Here is a 19,264-nt window from a genome sequence, read left to right on the forward strand (position 1 = left end):
GACGGCTTTTGAATATCTCCAGCGAAGGAGACTCCACCACCTCTCTGGGCAACCTGTTCCAATGCTCTGTCACCCTCACAGTGAAGAAGTTTTTTCTCAGGTTCAGATGGAACTTCCTGTGGTTCAGTTTCTGCCCATTGCCTCTTGTCCTGTTGCTGGACACCACGGAGAAGAGGCTGGCCTCATCCTCTTGGCACTCCTCCTTCAGATACTTGTACATGTTGATGAGATCGCCTCTCAGTCTTCTCTTCTCCAGGCTGAACAGGCCCAGCTCTTGCAATCTTTCTTCATAGGAGAGATGCTCCAGCCCTCTAATCATCTTTGTAGCCCTCCGCTGGACTCTCTCCAGTAGTGCCACGTCTCTCTTGTACTGGGGAGCCCAGAACTGGACACAGTACTCCAGGTGAGGCCTCACCAGGGCTGAGTAGAGAGGGAGGATCACCTCCCTCGTCCTGCTGGCAACACTCTGCCTAATGCACCCCAGGAGACCATTGGCCTTCTTGGCCACAAGGGCACACTGCTGCCTCATGTTTAACTTGTTGTCCACCAGCACTCCCAGGTCCTTCTCGGCAGAGCTACTTTCCAGCAGGTCAGCCCCCAGCCTGTCCTGGTGCATGGGATTATTCCTGCCTAGGTGCAGGACCTTGCACTTGCCTTTGTTGAACTTCATGAGGTTCCTCTCCGCCCACCTCTCCAGCCCGTCCAGGTCCCTCTGAATGGCAGCACAGTCTTCTGGTGTGTCAGCCACTCCTCCCAGTTTAGTATCATCAGCAAACTTGCTGAGGGTGCACTCTGTCCCTTCCTCCAGGTCACTGATGAATATATTGAACAAGACTGGACCCAGGACTGAGCCCTGGGGGACACCACTAGCCACAGGCCTCCAACTTGACTCTGCGCCATTCACCACAACCCTCTGAGCTCGGCCATCCAGCCAGTTCTCAAGCCACCTCACCGTCCACTCATCTAGCCCACACTTCCTGAGCTTACCTAGGAGGATGTGATGGGAGACAGTGTCAAAAGCCTTGCTGAAGTCCAGGGAGACAACATCCACTGCTCTGCCCTCATCTACCCAGCCAGTCATTCCGTCATAGAAGGCTATCAGATTGGTCAAGAATGATTGTCCCTTGGTGAATCCATGCTGACTACTCCTGATCACCTTCTTGTCCTCCATATGCTTAGTGAGGACCTCCAGGGTGAGCTGTTCCATCACCTTTCCAGGGACGGAGGTGAGGCTGACAGGCCTGTAGTTTCCTGGCTCCTCCTTCTTGCCCTTTTTGAAGACTGGCGTGACATTGGCTTTCTTCCAGTCCTCAGGCACCTCTCCTGATCTCCAAGACCTTTCAAAGATGATGGAGAGTGGCCTAGCGATAACATCCGCCAGCTCCCTCAGCATTCGTGGGTGCATCCCATCGGGGCCCATGGATTTGTGGATGTCAAGTTTAGACAAAAGACCTCTAACCTGATCCTCCTCAACCAAGGGAGAGTCTTCCTTTCTCCAGCTTTCCTCTCTTGTCTCCAAGGTCTGGAATTCCTCAGGACTGGCCTTAGCAGTGAAGACTGAAACAAAGGCAGCATTCAATAACTCTGCCTTCTCTGTATCTTTTGTCACCAGGGCACCTGCCCCATTCAGCAGCGGGCCCACATTTTCCCTAGTCTTCCTTTTGCTATTGATGTATTTGAAGAAGGCCTTCTTGTTGTCCTTGACATCCCTTGCCAGATTTAATTCCAACTGGGCCTTAGCCTTTCTTGTCGCATCCCTGCACGCTCTGACAATGTCCCTGTATTCCTCCCAAGTGGCCTGTCCCCTTTTCCACATTCTGTACACTTCCTTCTTCTGTTGGAGTTTGGCCAGGAGTTCCTTGCTCATCCATGCAGGTCTCCTGCCCGCTTTGATGGACTTCTTCCTCAGAGGGACGCACTGATCCTGAGCCTGGAGGAAGTGACGCTTGAATATTAACGAGCTTTCTTGGACCCCTCTTCCTTCTAGGGCCCTATCCCAGGAGATTCCCCTAAGTAGGTCCCTGAAGAGGCCAAAGTCAGCTCTCCTGAAGTCCAGCGTTGCAATCCTACTCATTGCCCTGCTCCCTCCTCGTAGGATCCTGAACTCCACCATCTCATGGTCACTGCAGCCAAGGCTGCCTCCAACCTTCACATCTCCAACTAGTCTACCTGGACTTCAGCACAGCTTTTGACGCTGGCTTCCATAATATCCTCATAAGCAAGCTCAGGAAGTGTGGGTTAGATGAGTGGACTAACCTCACTGGTAGAGGCAGAGCTCAGAGGGTTATGATCAGTGGCACAGTGTCTAGTTGGAGGCCTGTAGCTAGCAGTGTCCCCAGTATTGGGTCCAATCCTGTTCAACTTATTAATCAGTGACCTGGATGATGGGACAGAGTGCACTCTCAGCAAGTTTGCTGATGATACTAAACTGGGAGGAGCAGCTGATACACCCAAGGGGTGTGCTGCCATTCAGAGGGACCTGGACAGGCTGGAGAAATGGGCGGAGAGGAACCTCAGGAAAATCAACAAAGGCAAGTGCAAGGTCCTGCACCTAGGGAGGAATAACCCCATGCACCAGGACAGGCTGGGGGCTGACCTGCTGGAAAGCAGCTCTGCTGAGGAGGACCTGAGAGTCCTGGGGGACAACAAGGCAGCAATGTGTCCTTGTGGCCAAGAAGGCCGATGGCATCCCGAGGGTGGCATTAGGCAGAGTGTTGCCAGCAGGACGAGGGAGGTGATCCTCCCTCTCTACTCAGCCCTGGTGAGGCCTCACCTGGAGTCCTGTGTCCAATTCTGGGCTCCCCAGTACAAGAGAGACATGGCACTACTGGAGAGAGTCCAGCGGAGGGCTCCAAAGATGACGAGGGGACTGGAGCATCTCTCCTCTGAAGAAAGGCTGAGAGAGCTGGGCCTGTTCAGCCTGGAGAAGAGAAGACTGAGAAGGGATCTCATCAATGCGTATAAGTATCTGAAGGGAGAGTGTCAAGAGGATGAGGCCAGTCTCTTCTCCGTGGTGCCAAATGGCAGGACAAGAGGCAACGAGCAGAAACTGAAACACAGGCAGTTCCATCTGAACATGAGGAAAAACTTCTTTCCTGTGAGGGTGACTGAGCACTGGCACAGGTTGCCCAGAAAGGCTGTGGAGTTTCCTTTGCTGGAGATATTCAAAACCCACCTGGACATGATCCTTGGCAACGTGCTTTGGGTGACTCTGCTTGAACAGGGGAGTTAGATTAGATGGTTTCCAGAGGTCCCTTCCAACCTCAACCATTCTGTGATTCGGTGATTCTGTATGTGTTATACACTCATGTGAAGATTTTGTGTGCAGCTAGTCAGTTTAAAAGAACTGATTTCCGTTCATATATTGTTTATAGGTGTTCAGCTTTATGTCAGTGAATTTCTTTCTTTCGAACTGAGATCAAATAATATGAAATATTTGAGATATTTTCACTGGGATGTAGCCAGAAAATGTTTGGGGCTAAGGAGAATCTGCCTCTCCCCCTTTGTGGGAACATACTCTAACCACTAGGCAAAGTACTTCAAGTAATGAAATAGAGAGGACTTTTTGTCCCCTTTTTTTCTGTATCAGCCTCTGTTCTGTCCCTACTGTGCTCTGCAGGAGAGCTGATTCTGGTGTGTGTGTGTGCAATGTGCCAGCGCACTGGCTCTGTTGGAGCATTTGTTTGCTGACTTGTCTCTGGTGGTACTTGAAGGAGGCATGAGTAAGGTGCCCGATGGCTCAGGCTGGGCCAGCTCTGGGCAGCGCAGAAGCAGAGCTGTGGGAAATAGCCAGGCTAAAATGACAGAGGCTTTGGAAAGTCTAAGCTTCATAGCTCCTCTAGAGTTATGTAGCTGCTGTCTTTTGAGTTTATCTGCCAAAACCTGGCCTTTGTGATTCAGCATGCTGGATCTCCTAAGTCTTTTTTCAGAGTAACAGATTGAATTGAACAAGACGGTACTCCAAGATGATTTTGAGCATTTGAATCACTGAAAGAAAAAGCAGTAGCTCCTTAGCTAATTACTCCTCCTTCCAGCTCAGCTACGTGTTATCTGATTCCTTTCATGGTATGAAAGTGGAGAAATATTAAATCAGGAGGCCATCTTTTACTCTAAAAAGCCACTGTGTTCAGAGAGAGCTTCTTCTGCATTTACTTGAATAATATTGCTCTTGAACTTAATGAAATTGTAAAAGAAGAGATCAAGGTCATCATAATCATAAAAATAATTAGTCGTGTTCATAACTTATGCATAAAGGAGGACTATTTGATTGAATGGAATAGTCTCTGACTTGAGATGGCCACTGTCTTGAATAACAAAAACATTTTAATGTAAACATGTTGGATGAATGACTCCTTTGTACAGAAGGCACCCAAAATTAAGAGTTTCTGTAGACATGATTCCACAGATTATCTTGACAAAATTCAACCCCAGATCAATTTTCATAACGCACTGTTAAACTTCCCATTGTGAAAATATTGGATTTTCCCTTTTTAGTTACTTTGCACAAAATATTTTTGAGGAGATAGACTGAAAAACAACGAGCATGAGAACAAAACATGGCTTCAATAAGTACTTATCCAGGACAGATTTAGTCATTGTGTTGAGTATGAGTTTCTGGAAAAGGACAAATGGAGTAAACGATAGGTAATGCTGAGGCATGCAGTATGAGTTATGAATGAGCCAAAGCCCATAAGCACTAAATGGTCACAATATTTTGGCCTGTTTGGGTGTATTTTGATTGCGCCTGGCAAGCACGTGATGTTCCCTGGCAGATAGGAGACTGAACTGGTGCACAGGGCTGGGAGCAGGACCAAGCTCTAGTACTGGCCAGGAATGTGCCCCAAGACAAACTGCACAACAGTCCCCTGCTTTAGCTTCCCCTTCAAGAAAAGAATGGGATATTAAGTATTGTCTTTAAATGCTTTGAGGCCTATTAATAAAACTAACTGTAAGTTTTAAGTGTGTGCTACTGTTTGTTTGATGCTTTGGACTTTTTTTTTTTTTTAAAGTTTGAGCAGTCTTTAATGAAATGCTTTTGCACTCAAACTGGGGAGGTAGCATGTTAAATAGCTTGGACATGGTCTGAATGAAGCCTGCCTGAAGTTTGGGCTTAAATAACCAGGATGAATTGTGTGCTGTGCAGCTCTGCTCTCCATCAGCCACTCCGCTGGCACCTCTCTGTCTCTTCAACAAGTACGTGAACAGTGAGAGAAGCAGACTGGGGAGCTGATCTAGTTGAAAACTACTCAAGCAAAAATGTGTATATATCTGTTTATTTCAGCTGGATGGCCTCTCTGACCTGCTTCAGTGTGCAGCCTCCCCAGCAGCTCTGCTGGCACAAGAAAAGAGATGGAGGGGGGAGGCAGAGATGAGGGCACAGCTCAAGGCTGGGAGTTAGGGAGGTTTAGGAGGAAGTACTAGTGTCTGCTGCCTAAACTTGTTTGTTAAAGTGCAGGCCAAGATTCGAGCTTGTGTTGAGGAAGCCTCTGGAAAAGGCTTGTCTCCTGGCCTTCCAAAATCTCCAGTGCAGCTGAGTGAAACCCTAGAGATCAGAGCAAAGCTCTCCTCAAGTGCTGGGCAGTAAGTGAAAGGTGTCGGGCTGGAGAGATGGACTAGGAGCAAGCAGGCTGGCTCGTGTCAAGGGCTGGAGTTTGCTGCAGGCCTCAGCTTGAGCGCAGCTGCTCCTCTCTGCACCTGCCCCAGCTGGGCTGAAGAGTCTTCTCAGCCCCACAGTGCCACAGGTCCCCAAGGGCTGGAAGAAGACCCTTGGTGTCTCTCACTGGCTGCTGCTTGCTTTTAGGCTGTTGGGTTTTCTTGCAAAGGATAGATAAAGATTCCTAGGGCTTTAGGTAGCATGTTATTTAAACAAGGTGCAAGTATGCAAGTATGGTTTTGGTATGCACTGAGGGCCCATCTACATCGCTCCTTTTAGGAGGGAGGCTGATATTGTTCATGGGAGCAATCAGTGTCCCACTGCTTTTGGTACAGCTGATCCTCAGCTTTGAAACTGCTCTCTGAGAGTAAAAAGGCTATCCCCGGATTTGGTCTTCTGTGTAACATTGCCTATTAATAACCTGCAAACAATACATGGATTATATGAGATGATTTCTGTTTGCTTTTCTTTATGAATGGGCTACCTGATAATCTTCTACACCTTCCCTTAAAAACATGACCTAAATCATAAAACACTGCTTAGATGTTCTGAAAACAGCATATAATTTGGGTAAATCAACTCAAACAGAGCATATTTTTCTTTCCAATTGGTTTCTGCTCTAACCTTTCTAATTACAATAATCTTAAATGACATATTAACTTTCATTCATATTGCTTGGACGTTAAATGAACAATTAGGTAGTGCAGGATTAGAGCAACATCAAAGCCCTGATAGATTTGCAGCATTATGTAAAGCCTCTCATTTTCCTTTTGACTTGGAGCACTATGACGATTATAGGTTGTATTCAGTAATTATACTAGCACTGTTCTTTCCTGTCCACAGATAAGGCTGTGTCAGCATTTCTATTATAAGCCGCTAGTTTCAAAGGACTTTTACTTGTCCATAAAAATTTGTTCTGGGATGGCATCTGGTATTAAAATCTCATCCCATGGTAAGGAGAAGAAAAACTATTGATGATTGTGTCCTGATTTTGGAAATAGCAGGAGAGTTTTAAAGCATTTGAGTCGGTTCCTGAAAACTCTCTACCAGTTTTACAATTCAAAACCAGCTTTATTTTCTACAGTGAATTTTGGCAGGTTGCTATTAGGCTACTCAGTGGATTTGTTCTTTTCCTTTCGGAGGCAGAGAAGGGGCAAAGGGTCAGGAATATGAAGCACTCAGATCTCAGAGTAAACTTCACCAGTGACCCCTGGCACTGGAGCAGCCTCCATTCAATCCCCTGGGATAGAGAATAGCAAGATCAGAAAAGGAATATATGCAAGAAGGGCAGTGGGAATAAAAGCAAATCTCTGGGAAAGGTTCAGGGCTTTTAAGGCAACAGCAGCTAAGATCCTGCATGCTATTTTCACTAATAAGAAAAAAGTTGCAGAGGAGGATGAAGAGATGAGGAGGTTTCTGGCTTTATGAGGAGCACTCTGGAGGTGCTTGTATTAGTAATACATATCCTAAAAGGTAGGATGAATTTTAGATGTGTAGGCAGGCTGAAGATATTATATCTTCTCATTAGCATATAGCAGATTGTATTATTAGAGGCATAAATCAAAACAGACATAAATGTCTCTGTCTTTAAGTCTCTGTGACAGTACTCTACAAACTGTCCCTGTGCTGGGCTAACTCTCCAAATGGCTATGAGCAGCTGCAGACAATGCTCCTCATAGTGCTGCTCTGAGCAGGATTATCATTTTATGGGAGATAAATCCAAGTTTGTAAATTCATAGCCCATTCTAAAAGACTTCTGTATGTTAATATACTTCATTATGTTCCTCGTAAGATGTGAGGATCTCTCATCAACTTTGAAACTTTGCTACTGTCTTACCAGTCCTGCTTTTAAGATAGAGGTTTGATCCAAGTTGAGTCCCCTTTATGCAAGAAGAGGGTGGACACATCTTCCAGTGTGGGGAAATGTCTTTTATGAAACTAGAAAGCCCAGCAAAACACCATAACTTAGGCTCCAAACCTAACTCAAATGTAGCTTCCACTGAGCAGCTGTTGCAGCTCATGTGTGTATGCGTATGCAGCTGAGCTAACACGAGCAGTGATGTTTGGGAAAAGCTCCATGTCTAATACAGAAAGGTGACAGGATGAGCTCAAAGTGGGAAAACCTGTGATAAATCTTAGGCCTTCAGCTGTGCCCCTTTCAAACCTTTTTAGTTTAACATACTGCTTCTTCACACTCTTTAACTTCTTTAGCTAGCGGTGTCCCCCGGGGGTCAGTACTGGGTCCAGTCTTGTTCAATGTATTCATCAATGACCCGATGGGACAGAGTGCACTCTCAGCAAGTTTGCTGATGATACTAAACTGGGAGGAGCAGCTGATACACCCAAGGGGTGTGCTGCCATTCAGAGGGACCTGGACAGGCTGGAGAAATGGGCGGAGAGGAACCTCAGGAAAATCAACAAAGGCAAGTGCAAGGTCCTGCACCTAGGGAGGAATAACCCCATGCACCAGGACAGGCTGGGGGCTGACCTGCTGGAAAGCAGCTCTGCCGAGGAGGACCTGAGAGTCCTGGGGACAACAAGTTAAGCATGAGCCAGCAATGTGTCCTTGTGGCCAAGAAGGCCGATGGCATCCCGAGGGTGGCATTAGGCAGAGTGTTGCCAGCAGGTGGAGGGAGGTGATCCTCCCTCTCTACTCAGCCCTGGTGAGGCCTCACCTGGAGTCCTGTGTCCAATTCTGGGCTCCCCAGTACAAGAGAGACATGGCACTACTGGAGAGAGTCCAGCGGAGGGCTCCAAAGATGACGAGGGGACTGGAGCATCTCTCCTCTGAAGAAAGGCTGAGAGAGCTGGGCCTGTTTAGCCCAGAAGGGATCTCATCAATGCGTATAAGTATCTGAAGGGAGAGTGTCAAGAGGATGAGGCCAGTCTCTTCTCCGTGGTGCCAAATGGCAGGACAAGAGGCAACGAGCAGAAACTGAAACACAGGCAGTTCCATCTGAACATGAGGAAAAACTTCTTTCCTGTGAGGGTGACTGAGCACTGGCACAGGTTGCCCAGAGAGGTTGCTCTTTGCTGGAGATATTCAAGACCCGCCTGGACGTGATCCTGGACAATGCACCCTAGAGGACCCTGCTTGAGCAGGTGGGTTGGACTAGATGATCTCCAGAGGTCCCTTCCAACCTCAACCATTCTGTGAAATTTCTGTGAAAATCGCACCCAAAAGATATCTACCCTGTTTTTCCAGCTTAAATTATCTCCCTGTTCTTTTAATGAGTCTAGTTTCTCACTGGCATCTGACTCTTCCTCTTCCTGATTCTGTTATGGTGAGAGTCCAATTGCATGGGTGGTGTGACTTCTTTGCCACCCAGTGTATTTGCCTTGGCACGTCTCATGGATTGGATTCAGGATGCTTTTATTTTTAGACTTATTTTTTAGGGAGACGATGGATTTCAGTTCTAGCTGTGGTGCTGGTTATTTTGTACACGGGTCCTGTTATCCAATGTGTGGAGCAATTGGCCACGTCTTAGTACCTTTTACATGGGGAACTTTTCCCTTTTACATGGGGAACCCCGTGTGGCAGGTGTTATTTCATATTCTTTGTGTAGCATGGTATCCAAATCCTGGATGAAGCTTGTAGGCTTTTCTAGAATGCAAGTAACTCCTTTTTAGTTAATACTACACTAAATACTGAATGTAATAGGTGAACCTGCTGTCATATAGTAGTTTTCCTTAAGCATTGAGAACTTTAAGCACCTCAAAACTGTGGTATGGATCAGCCTCTTCTTCTCTGAGCGTTCCCCAAAGCCCAAACACTCGTAATTGCATGGACAAGAAGGGGTGGCACTATGAGGAGCATATGGGGTGTCACGTTGAAGGTGAGCTGCTGAGTGATCGCTGAAATTCATAGTGCAGCCCTGGAGGCTGAGTTATGCTCATTTGCTCTTTAATTAGAGAACTGCAGAGACTAGTCCCTTGGTTAGGGAAGGACATCAGTCAGGAAGGACTATGGAGTAAAGAACTGTATTTAAGCTCTCTCAGTTTGGGCTAAACTGCTAAGAGGTCTGTTAAGTTGCTGACAGAATCATTCTTCACAGCTGTCAGCCTTTATCCATACGCTAGAAGGGCCATTAATACAGCTAAAATGGAGTATCTGTCACTCTTGTGCTAGCGCAGAGGGTACTTCTCAGAAATAGCATTTAAAAGGATTTGGGTCCAGATTACTTAGTGTTTGTTTTAGAAGGTGGTAAAACTTCACAACTTTTGGTTTTTTTGGTCAATGTTGTGAGCTTTCTTTGAGCAGTTCTGTACTATACATTTGTAATGAGGAAGTGTCACATATCTTGCTATGCAGTGTCAGCATGAAGAAAAGAATGGTAAAATAATGAAAGCTAGGAAGATAAGCAAGTATCTATCACATTTTAATTACAAAGTTAATAAGAAGCGATTGGCATGACTCAATCTCTTGCTGTTACACTTGAAAGCAATGTGGAAGTGTGGCTAGAAAAAATCAAGGGAAATGAAGTGTTTCTTTGAGGAGCTGTTTATAAATATTTGAGTTATTAGGTTTAAACTGATTAACTGAATATTATGCTCCTCTGAAACTGCATGTTACTTTTATGGAAAATAGTCTGAAGAGCATCTGGGTGTCCTTTTTAACCATGTTGTTTCTGCACAGCCCTGATGATTTTATCAATTTTATCAATTTTTTAGTTGATGACTTTTCCGGTCCTGCAGTCAGGTTCATTTACTCCTTTTTTTGTGGCTCATTTCTGAGCCTCACAGAAATTACAGTTTACTTTTTTACCTCCCTTTGACTTCTGTTATGACCTTCAAGATAAATTAAAAATTTATATTTTTATGTTTTCAAACTGCCAGAACCATTTTCATGTCAATCTGTTCCGGTTTCTGATTAAGTTTGTTTCTTGACATTTAGACTTGAATTTTAATGTTATCCCACTTTTATTTTTATTGATTGACTCTAGATTATATTTATTGCTCTGGATTCTTTTGTTGGTGGCAATTTATAAAACTCCTAGGCAGATTACCCCTGTGATGGAGGTTGTAATCAAAATGTGTTGCTAGCACCTGGATAAATAAAGATTACATGCCCAAAGTCCTGAATCTAACACAGTGGAACTTGAGCATGAAATAATTCATCTAGACACTAAAGGTGAAATTGCTAAGTTCAGAAAAGTGACTTAATTCTAGAAATATGTTCTCAGAACTGCTGTGGCCTTGGGCTGGAAAAGCTATAGTCTGAACAGAATAAGGTCCTTTTTATCATTTTAAAGAGATGGTTTTGGTGTGTCCTAGCTTGATAAGGACATACTCCAAAGTGTTATTCTATGACATAACTGCACAAAATGTGCAATGAGTGTCTGGGGTTGGGGGAAATGCGACAATTTAAAGTAGGCACTTCCTGGCACTGTTCTTCCTGGCTCCCAATGGATTTTCCTCCTTTTGACTCACTTCATGAGAATGGGAGAAGAAGAATCTAAATTACGTAAAATGTAAGGAGAAGCTCTTTCTGGGGTGCTGCGTTCATTTTTAAGATATACCAACTCTATTTTGCACTTTGTGCAGTCACTTACACAATGGAAGAGCAGATGCAAAATACTGCCCTTATTGCAGTTTGAACTTTACTTTCAATCAAAATGGTATAAAAATCAATGCTGTTTCAGATTGGAGTTCTAGTAGCACATCAGTAAGCACAAAGCACAGGCAAATGGTGGGAGAGCAGAACTGTGTGAACTGGCATTTTCAAAGAAATGTAACTTTTAGTTAAAACATGATATTATTTTGGGTGCCTACCTTGGGATTTTTTATTAAAGTACAGCTATATTGTAATTATGCTCTGGATTGGAAAAGAACGTGTGTTTCTGGTTGATGTTGCTTAAACTTTCTCAAGAAAAGACCAGATTGATGAACATTAGTTTAACAGTTTTTTCAGCCAGCAGGCAAACTCTGTTCACGTTTGACATACCTGCTGATGTCTTGATTTCTGAGCACATGTTCCAAGGTCATCTTTTTTAATGGATTTTAATGGATTTTTCAGGCTTCCCAAACATTATTTGCATGTTTAAACTCCCATAATAGATTTGATTTGACCTTGGGATACAGAAAAGTGAATTCAAAAGGTGATGTATAAAAATAGAACAAACAGCATTTCCAACTCTTATTTTTCTTTAAAAAGAATAGATGTTCTAAATAATTTAAACCTTCAAACCCTTCCTCTTTCTTTTTTTTCTTTCTTTCCCCTTGCCATTGGCAGTTCAAATCTTTTCTACTCTGAAACAATATGGATTACCAGAGAACTACTGGCATGGTCATATAACAAGGGGCTGAAAGCTTAAGCAAGTGAGGGAAGAGATTCTTAGTGTATTCAAAACAACCCATTTTGTGGTACATTACCTCAAGTGTTCTGGTGGCAACAAAGCAGTCACCCTGAAAAGGAAGCAGCTTTCTCACATTAGCTTATGGAAATGCTTTGATACTGTTACAGGGGACGTCACCTCTGCATGAAGCATTAGAAAGGGAACTAGAAATATTTTTGACTAATGGCAAGTGTGGGAGAGGAAGTCTGGCATGTTTTTAAAGGTACCAGTTGTGAAGGAATACATATGGGGGAATGCCCGGGTTAGAGAAAGAAGTGTTTTTGGGGTGTGTGTGGTTGTGATTTTTTTCTTTGTTTGTTTTTTTAACTCATCATGACAGATGGCTGCAAAGATGCATGCCTGTGAAACAGCTCTGAGGCCAGCTCTGGACAAGCTGGTTGAGGTACCAGAAGCAGCTGATTTGTGGCTCTGTGGCTGACCTCTGTGCAGGGTAACTTACCCTGCTGAGAAGCAGCATTGTAGCATTTGGTTTGCCTCACAAAAATCCAAGTAGTTTTGTCTCTGATATAGTGACTCATGTTAGCCAAGGTGGATTAACCATTACTTAAGCAACTTTTGTTCTCAATGCATTGTGGCTATATTGAAGTCTATTTCTCAGGATATGTATTAGTGGCTTTGCAGACATTTAATATGGTGGCTAAGATCTGTAACTCCAACCAAGTTGGGAAACACTAGTGATCTGCAATATGGTGGCATGTCTGTGCAATGTTCTCTCTTCCTTAGTCTGAGCTGGGCTCTGCCATCATTAAAAAAAAAACCTCAACTATTCATTAAACAACTCTGAATGAAAGCCTACTTCATTAAATTACCATCAATTTATACAGAAACCTTAAATATCCAGGAAATGCTTCTGTGGAGCACTTGCTGTGTTCCTAAACTCTTCTTCCAGGCATCTATAGCTCAATGAACCATGATTTATTAATCTTGAACACTTGGGAGTGCTTTAACCTCTTTTCATCAAGTGAGGGGATAAATAAATAATCTTAAAAGCAGCAGTAGATATTTCACATATGAAATTTCTAACAATGACAGCTAATTAATTATAACTCATTTAAGCCATGAAGTAAAACTAGCTTAAGCTTTTGCATCACACTATCATTTTCTCCTACAAAACAATTTTTGTTTTTAGCTCCCAACGTGTAATGAACGTTGGATCTTCAGCTAGATGGGTCTTCAGGTTGGGTCCTCAACATTTTTATCCGTTTTTCCAGCCTCTCCATCCATTCGTTTCTGAGCCTAGGAGCAGAAACAACGATCAGGTATTAGTCTAGGTTGTTCCCAGTTTTTATAGGAAACAGATTTATAATCTTCACACTTTCGACTTTAGCGCATCTTCCCAGTTGCCATGGAGGCTGGCAAGTTCTGTGACCTTGGAGTGCTTTACTCTAAGGCAATTTGAGATTCACTTTTAAATCCTGGCACAGGCTTGCCTGAGCATCGTGGTCCACCTTCATCTCCAGTGTCCCCTCTCAAGCACCTCTGTGTGCTCAGGCTCTTTGTCACCTCCACTGGAGACTGTCTGCTGCCACCTAGTGTCACCTGGCATCTCCCTGCTCTCCTTCCTCCCCAGAAACTCACTTTAACAAAAAAATGGACACATAGAGGGACTGTAGGTTCCTGGACACGATTGGCTTGGAAATGCTGAGCATAATGAAACTGCTGTTGGACCTGTAATAGATGGTTTTAGGTGACAGCTAGCACTTTTTCTTTATGGTCGTGCCTAGGTACTATAGAAAGGCAGTCCCTGCCTCAAATAGAAAAGACAGGAATCTGCCAGCTGAGGGGCTGCGACGTGTTGGAATTAGGTTCTTATAAATGGGTAAAGTATGTGAGAGACTGACTCAGAGACTGACTCTTTGGTGCAAGGTTATTACTGAAAGGCCGTTCTTCCTCCTATTTTGTTAAAAATTAATCTAAAGATAGGTATGAAGGGATTTTGTGCAACGATTCCCTTTTGAATCTTCCTAAGCTGGAGCCATCTTCCTGTACGTCTTCTGGAGACTTTATTTTAAATAAAGCTGAACTGACTTTACAGCAGACTAGTTTTTTTTCTTTTTGGCTACTGGAGGTAAATATGGCTATGAATTATGGTTACCTTGACCAGTTAGTACAGTCAGTACTCTCCTTTGTTAAATATGTCCCATGTGCAAATTAACCCATCTGAATTAATTCAGACTAACTCCTTTCTTGTGAAGACAAGGCCACAGAGCGAAGGTGGGCCAGGTACACGTTTGTGCTAGCTCTGCTGTGGACACAAACCTCAAGACAAGCTTATACTGCTAGAGGTTGTCCTAATAACGTCACAAAGTGCCAGATTTTAGGCCCATTTGGTGAACAGGGGAGATTTTATTCCCTTATGCTGTGAAGCCATAGGTTAGACATATTAGTATGCGAGTTTGGGAAGCTTTATTGTTTTCTAAAAATCCTAGAAAAATAAAGACTGTTTTCAGCTTTCATTGCCTGACTTTAAGTAAAAGTGCTACCTATATTTAAAGAACGACAGTACAAACTTTCCAAATGGAAGCTACGCACTTTGTCAGAGCGCTTCTTCGCTGACGTTCTTTCTCAATTTGCAGATACCGAGTTTGTTGTTCAATAGTCTTTTCCCAGAAGTTTCTCAGGTCACTAGTTTCACATCCCCGTACTTCATGACGTATGTATTGACTATTCATTTTCTGTAAAGTAGAAAGTCGAAACAACCATATGACAAGATACTGACCCTGTACCTGTTTGATAGCTAAAATACCGTTACTGCTCTTTCAGTTTTTTTGCAGCATTCGCTTCATACAAAGTCTCTTTTTTGCAGGACCAGGACACAATGCACATGACTCATGCTTTAACCTTCTTATCCTGAATGCTGGCACTTGGGGATCCATTGTTTGTAGAGATTCAGATTCCTAGCTGTTCCCCTCAAATATCTCTCGCCTCCATCTGCCTGTGGCTGTGACCTTTAAGCTCGCAATGTAGGGCAGTGTTGTTGCATTCTCCAGCTTAGTGGATACTTTTTGCTGTACTCATAAATGAGAGGACATATAAAAATACCCAGAACTAGTGGGAATTTTTCAGTTTCTGTGACTGTAAAATGATAAAATGACTATTGTGGATTAGGACCAAAGCAATAAAGACAAAGAGCTCTGGTGATCTGCTGTTAAACGTTATGATGCTTACCTTAATTTTATTTGGGAATGGAGAAAGCTTAAACAAATATAAACATAATTGTGTATATGACTTTATAAGATGCTAACTTGCAGAAGCCACTTTGCTTGTTAAATGCTTCTCCCTCTCCTGTAACTTTCAAAATAGAACAATTTTATTGAATATATTTGTCTATGTGATTACAGGTATTTCTGATGCCCGTTTTGTTCTTTCCTCCCGCCATTTGATGTCATCTTAAAAACAAGTTTAAGAGTAAATCTTATCAGAAGAGAAGAATATCTGTCTCAGGATGACTCTTCATGGGCTAACAGTCAAGTCCTTGTATCCCACCTTACAGCCAGAAAATCATATCATTATTTTCAAAACTTCATTAAGCAGGAAATGAATATATACATTGTGCCCTCCGCACTGCGGTGTGGTTTTGCCTGAACATACCATTATAATTTTTTTCCAGAACATTTAATTTTTTTGAAAAATATTTAGGGCTCTTTCATGCCTTGTTTGAATTTGTGGCAATTATTTATAATTTATTTTAATCAGAACCACAGAGAGCTAGTAAACAAGTCCCTCCAGGCTAGCTTGGAAAAGCTTGAAGAAACTGCTGCCATTCCTCTGCCAGGCGCAGTAAGGAAAGCAAAACTGGGAACTGGTAATCTTTGTGTAATTCCATTTGGAGATACAGCTGTTTTATGAGAAACTGTGAGACACATTATAAAGAGACTATGAGCAGAGAACAAAAGCAGTTCTTTTAAAGAGGCTTCTTTCTTTGAGATTTCCCTGCAGCTCTCTTATGGTTCCCTGTAACCTCTCCCTTCCTTGTACACCAACTCATGGCCTCCAGATGATAAAAGGATTGTATTTTAGCTGAAGATTTGCAGAAGAAAAATAACTGAGTTTTTTTTTTAACCTGTCTCTGAGCAAATTAAAGTTGAATGTAAGTGTTGGCATCTGTCTCTAATGTGAATTGCAGGTACAACTGAACAGCTCCAGTTGTGCTCGGGGACAAGCAGTTCTGGGTGAGTAGTTCTCTTAATGTGAACGTGTGTTCATAAAATACATATCTGATAAATCTTTACATGTATAGCAATGCCAAAACAAATCTCTCTTCCCAGATAACAATTACTACTCTCTGTACTTTCTGTGCACCCAGGAGTAATCTAGAAACTTATGACAAAAAATACAGCAATAACCATCTGGGTCAGATTAATGGACCTTCCAGTCCAGGATTTAATCTCTGAGAATAACAGTATCTCCAAGCATCAACAAGCAAAGCTTCCTGAAATCCCTGACGCTGAAAATAAACATTATAAGAGTGACATGCCGGAAAGTAATCTGTCCTTGTTTCCTTAATCACAGATGATTTGGAGACATAATACTTTTGTCCTTCTAAATTCCTGTGTAATGTACGATGTATGCTTCTTTTCTCGATATGTGAGAGTAAATACCTCCTCTGAATGATGTTAAGCTCTGAATTTGTGGACCTTGTTGCCACAAGGCATAATTGAGCCCAAGTACATACTTTCAAAATATACATATCCCTTATCTGTTTTAAATGTTCTGCTTTCTGATTTGATTGTATATGTTCTTGGTGATGGCTCAAACATATATGTTTTTCTTCTTTCCATCACCCCCCTCCCCCCCCAACAAAAAATCCCAAGGTGAAATTTTTAAACCCAGTAAAAGAGCAGTAAAATATGCAGCGATATTTAGAGGAATGTTAGAATACAGAAGAAACTGCTAAATTTGTATAGTGCTATACGCTACAAGTTTGGGGTTTTTTGGAATCTAATGCTTCGGTGAGTGCATTATGTGTGAAATTTTGTGTGTGTGCTGGCTCAGGTATGCTAAGAGCTTTGTCCAAACCTGTCTCTGACCTTCTTTCCTAACCTTTTATTTTGTGTTTGCATCCAGACACCTTGGTGTTGACTTTTCTCTTAACTCTTTCTCTACCTACTCTTCTTTCCCCTTAATCTTCCTCTTTATTTTATTTCCTCCCAATACTTGGTAACACTTGAATATATATCAAAGTAACTGGACTTTGAATTTATGCATTGTCATCTTACTGAGCCCTATACACAGCTACATTAAGGCTTTGAGAAACACCAGCGTGCCGTTATTTTTCTCTGAACTATAGAATCATCCTACCCTGTATTACACTTATTTCAAACTCGTTATTTGAGCCCATTCACATAGTGACTGTGGGAATCACACCACAACCCTGCTAAAATAACTAGCATAATTCCTTTTGCCTTTATGCGTCCTGTGCTTAGGTGCTTGAATTCACCGGTGTCCTGCTATTCATTTCAAAACTGCTGCCATAAACCCTGAGCGTTGTGTGAGTGATCGGGGTGTCTAACATGGTCTGTCAAGATCTCACTATCAGTATCCCCAAGGTACAGTTTCTGTGCTAGCATCATCTGCTGGCGACAGAAACTCTCTATTTTTCCCCTCCTGTTTCAATTTTATTCAGGGGAAAGGATCAGGTCATAAGCCTGTACTGTGGCTTTGCACCAGCAGCTATCAGTGGGATACAGTTTGTTTTCATACCTCAGAGCTTCGTTTAAAATAGGAAGCAAGAGGGACCTCCTTAGTACATAAAGAGAAGAATGAGGAAGGTAGGTTGAAAGCAAACCCCAAAGCAGCCTGAACAAATAAAGCCCTTGTATGATATAATAGGTAGGCAAGAATATGTTGTTAAAGCATGTACGGTTGTAAGTAGCCTTTTTATAGATATTGCAGTTAGCTATTTCAGCTTCAGTCAGACCTAGGACTAAATGAAGCTTTATTTAAGTCTCTAGTGACAATCCTTCCAAAGGACAGTAATGAGAGTTTCTTTACGGTAATCATCTTTGACAGTTGCTGGTTGCAAAGTTGCTGATCAAACGTAGCTGCTTACAAATGAAAGGAATAACTGGATGAACTGTAGGAGGGGTTTATGCTACACAAAACGAACATGGCTGTTTATTTTTTAGATGTAATCATTTTAGATCAGGTTGATAATATTTAGATTTAACTTGCTAAAGGAGGCCTTCTAGGGGTGGGGAAGCTATGGTACTGCAAATATTATCTGGAACTGAAAAATAATGTTGTTAGAACAAAAGAAAGGAATGTAAGATCAATTAGATGTGACATCTTGACTTTTCTGTAACTAGAAAAATCAGTAGCCGGTAGCTGGAACCCACTGATTCTGTGAGAAGCCATTGCCACCAAGAGAAATACACCATTTCATGGAGCAGAATTGGAAGTCACAAGCTGCTTTGCTAGAAAATGGTATGTAAAGAAAGTTCTTTTTTTCCCTGCAGAAGAATACAACTTATTATTTCACCTTTTTTTTTTTTTTTTTTTTTTAATTTCTGCGTATCTATACAGGAAAGTGGTTTAGCCAGGGAAATTAGCCAGGGAAATGAGAATGTGTTGTGTGTGGTGTTTCTCTACTTCACCTTCCCCCTCCTTTATGCACCACCTCCTGAATAGTTATAGTGAAGAGTAGTTATATCTGGGTATCTCTGAGCTAAAGCACCTCAAATTATTTCCTGTGGGAACATCAAGTGGTAGGTTTGGGCTTGCATTAAGCCTTAGCAAGATTGAAAGCGTGTTTCTGCATGGCCCTCGTACTTCTGAAACCACTGGGCCCAATGGACTCATAGGGTCTGACTGCTGATTACAGGTGACATCTTCTGTCTTCTGGAAAGACATTTCCTAGATTTCATTATAGCAAAAAGACCTAATGCATATTCAGGGAGATAAATGCAGACTGTTGATTCTGATGAACGTCTCTTGAGTGTTCATACTTCAGACACTGCCAGAGGGCAGTAAAAGAAAGAAGGATGTTGGTGTTCACTGTGGTACTGTATTTAGATTTTCTAGTTCTGGCAGACCAGCGCAGAATGTACCCAGAGAGTGTTTACAGCCATCAGCTACGCTGCATGCTCCTTGCTTGTTTCTCTTTGGTGTAACAAATCCTTCTGCGTTTGCCATATTGAAATTGCTGCTGCCTATTTTATATTGGTTTTCAGGGTATTTTGCATCCTCTTAGAAATAATCCAAATTGTTTTCGTTTACCTCTGTATGGAACTTGCTTAGTAATTGCCCTTTATTT

The 19,264-nt window shown here is 42.7% G+C and overlaps 1 protein-coding gene across 1 annotated transcript in view; it reads left to right on the forward strand.

Moving 5' to 3' along the window:
* The window catches only part of LRRC2 (leucine rich repeat containing 2), a 190,059-nt gene that overhangs the window by 49,063 nt on the left and 121,732 nt on the right, over positions 1–19,264 (forward strand). Inside the window, exons 8-9 of the mRNA XM_068928708.1 lie at positions 16,136–16,181; positions 18,318–18,435. The gene's annotated coding sequence lies outside the window, so the exon portion shown is untranslated. The remainder of the gene's footprint in view (positions 1–16,135; positions 16,182–18,317; positions 18,436–19,264) is intronic.

The sequence above is a fragment of the Struthio camelus genome, chromosome Z (genome assembly GCF_040807025.1).
Source record: "Struthio camelus isolate bStrCam1 chromosome Z, bStrCam1.hap1, whole genome shotgun sequence".
Lineage (NCBI taxonomy): Eukaryota > Metazoa > Chordata > Aves > Struthioniformes > Struthionidae > Struthio > Struthio camelus.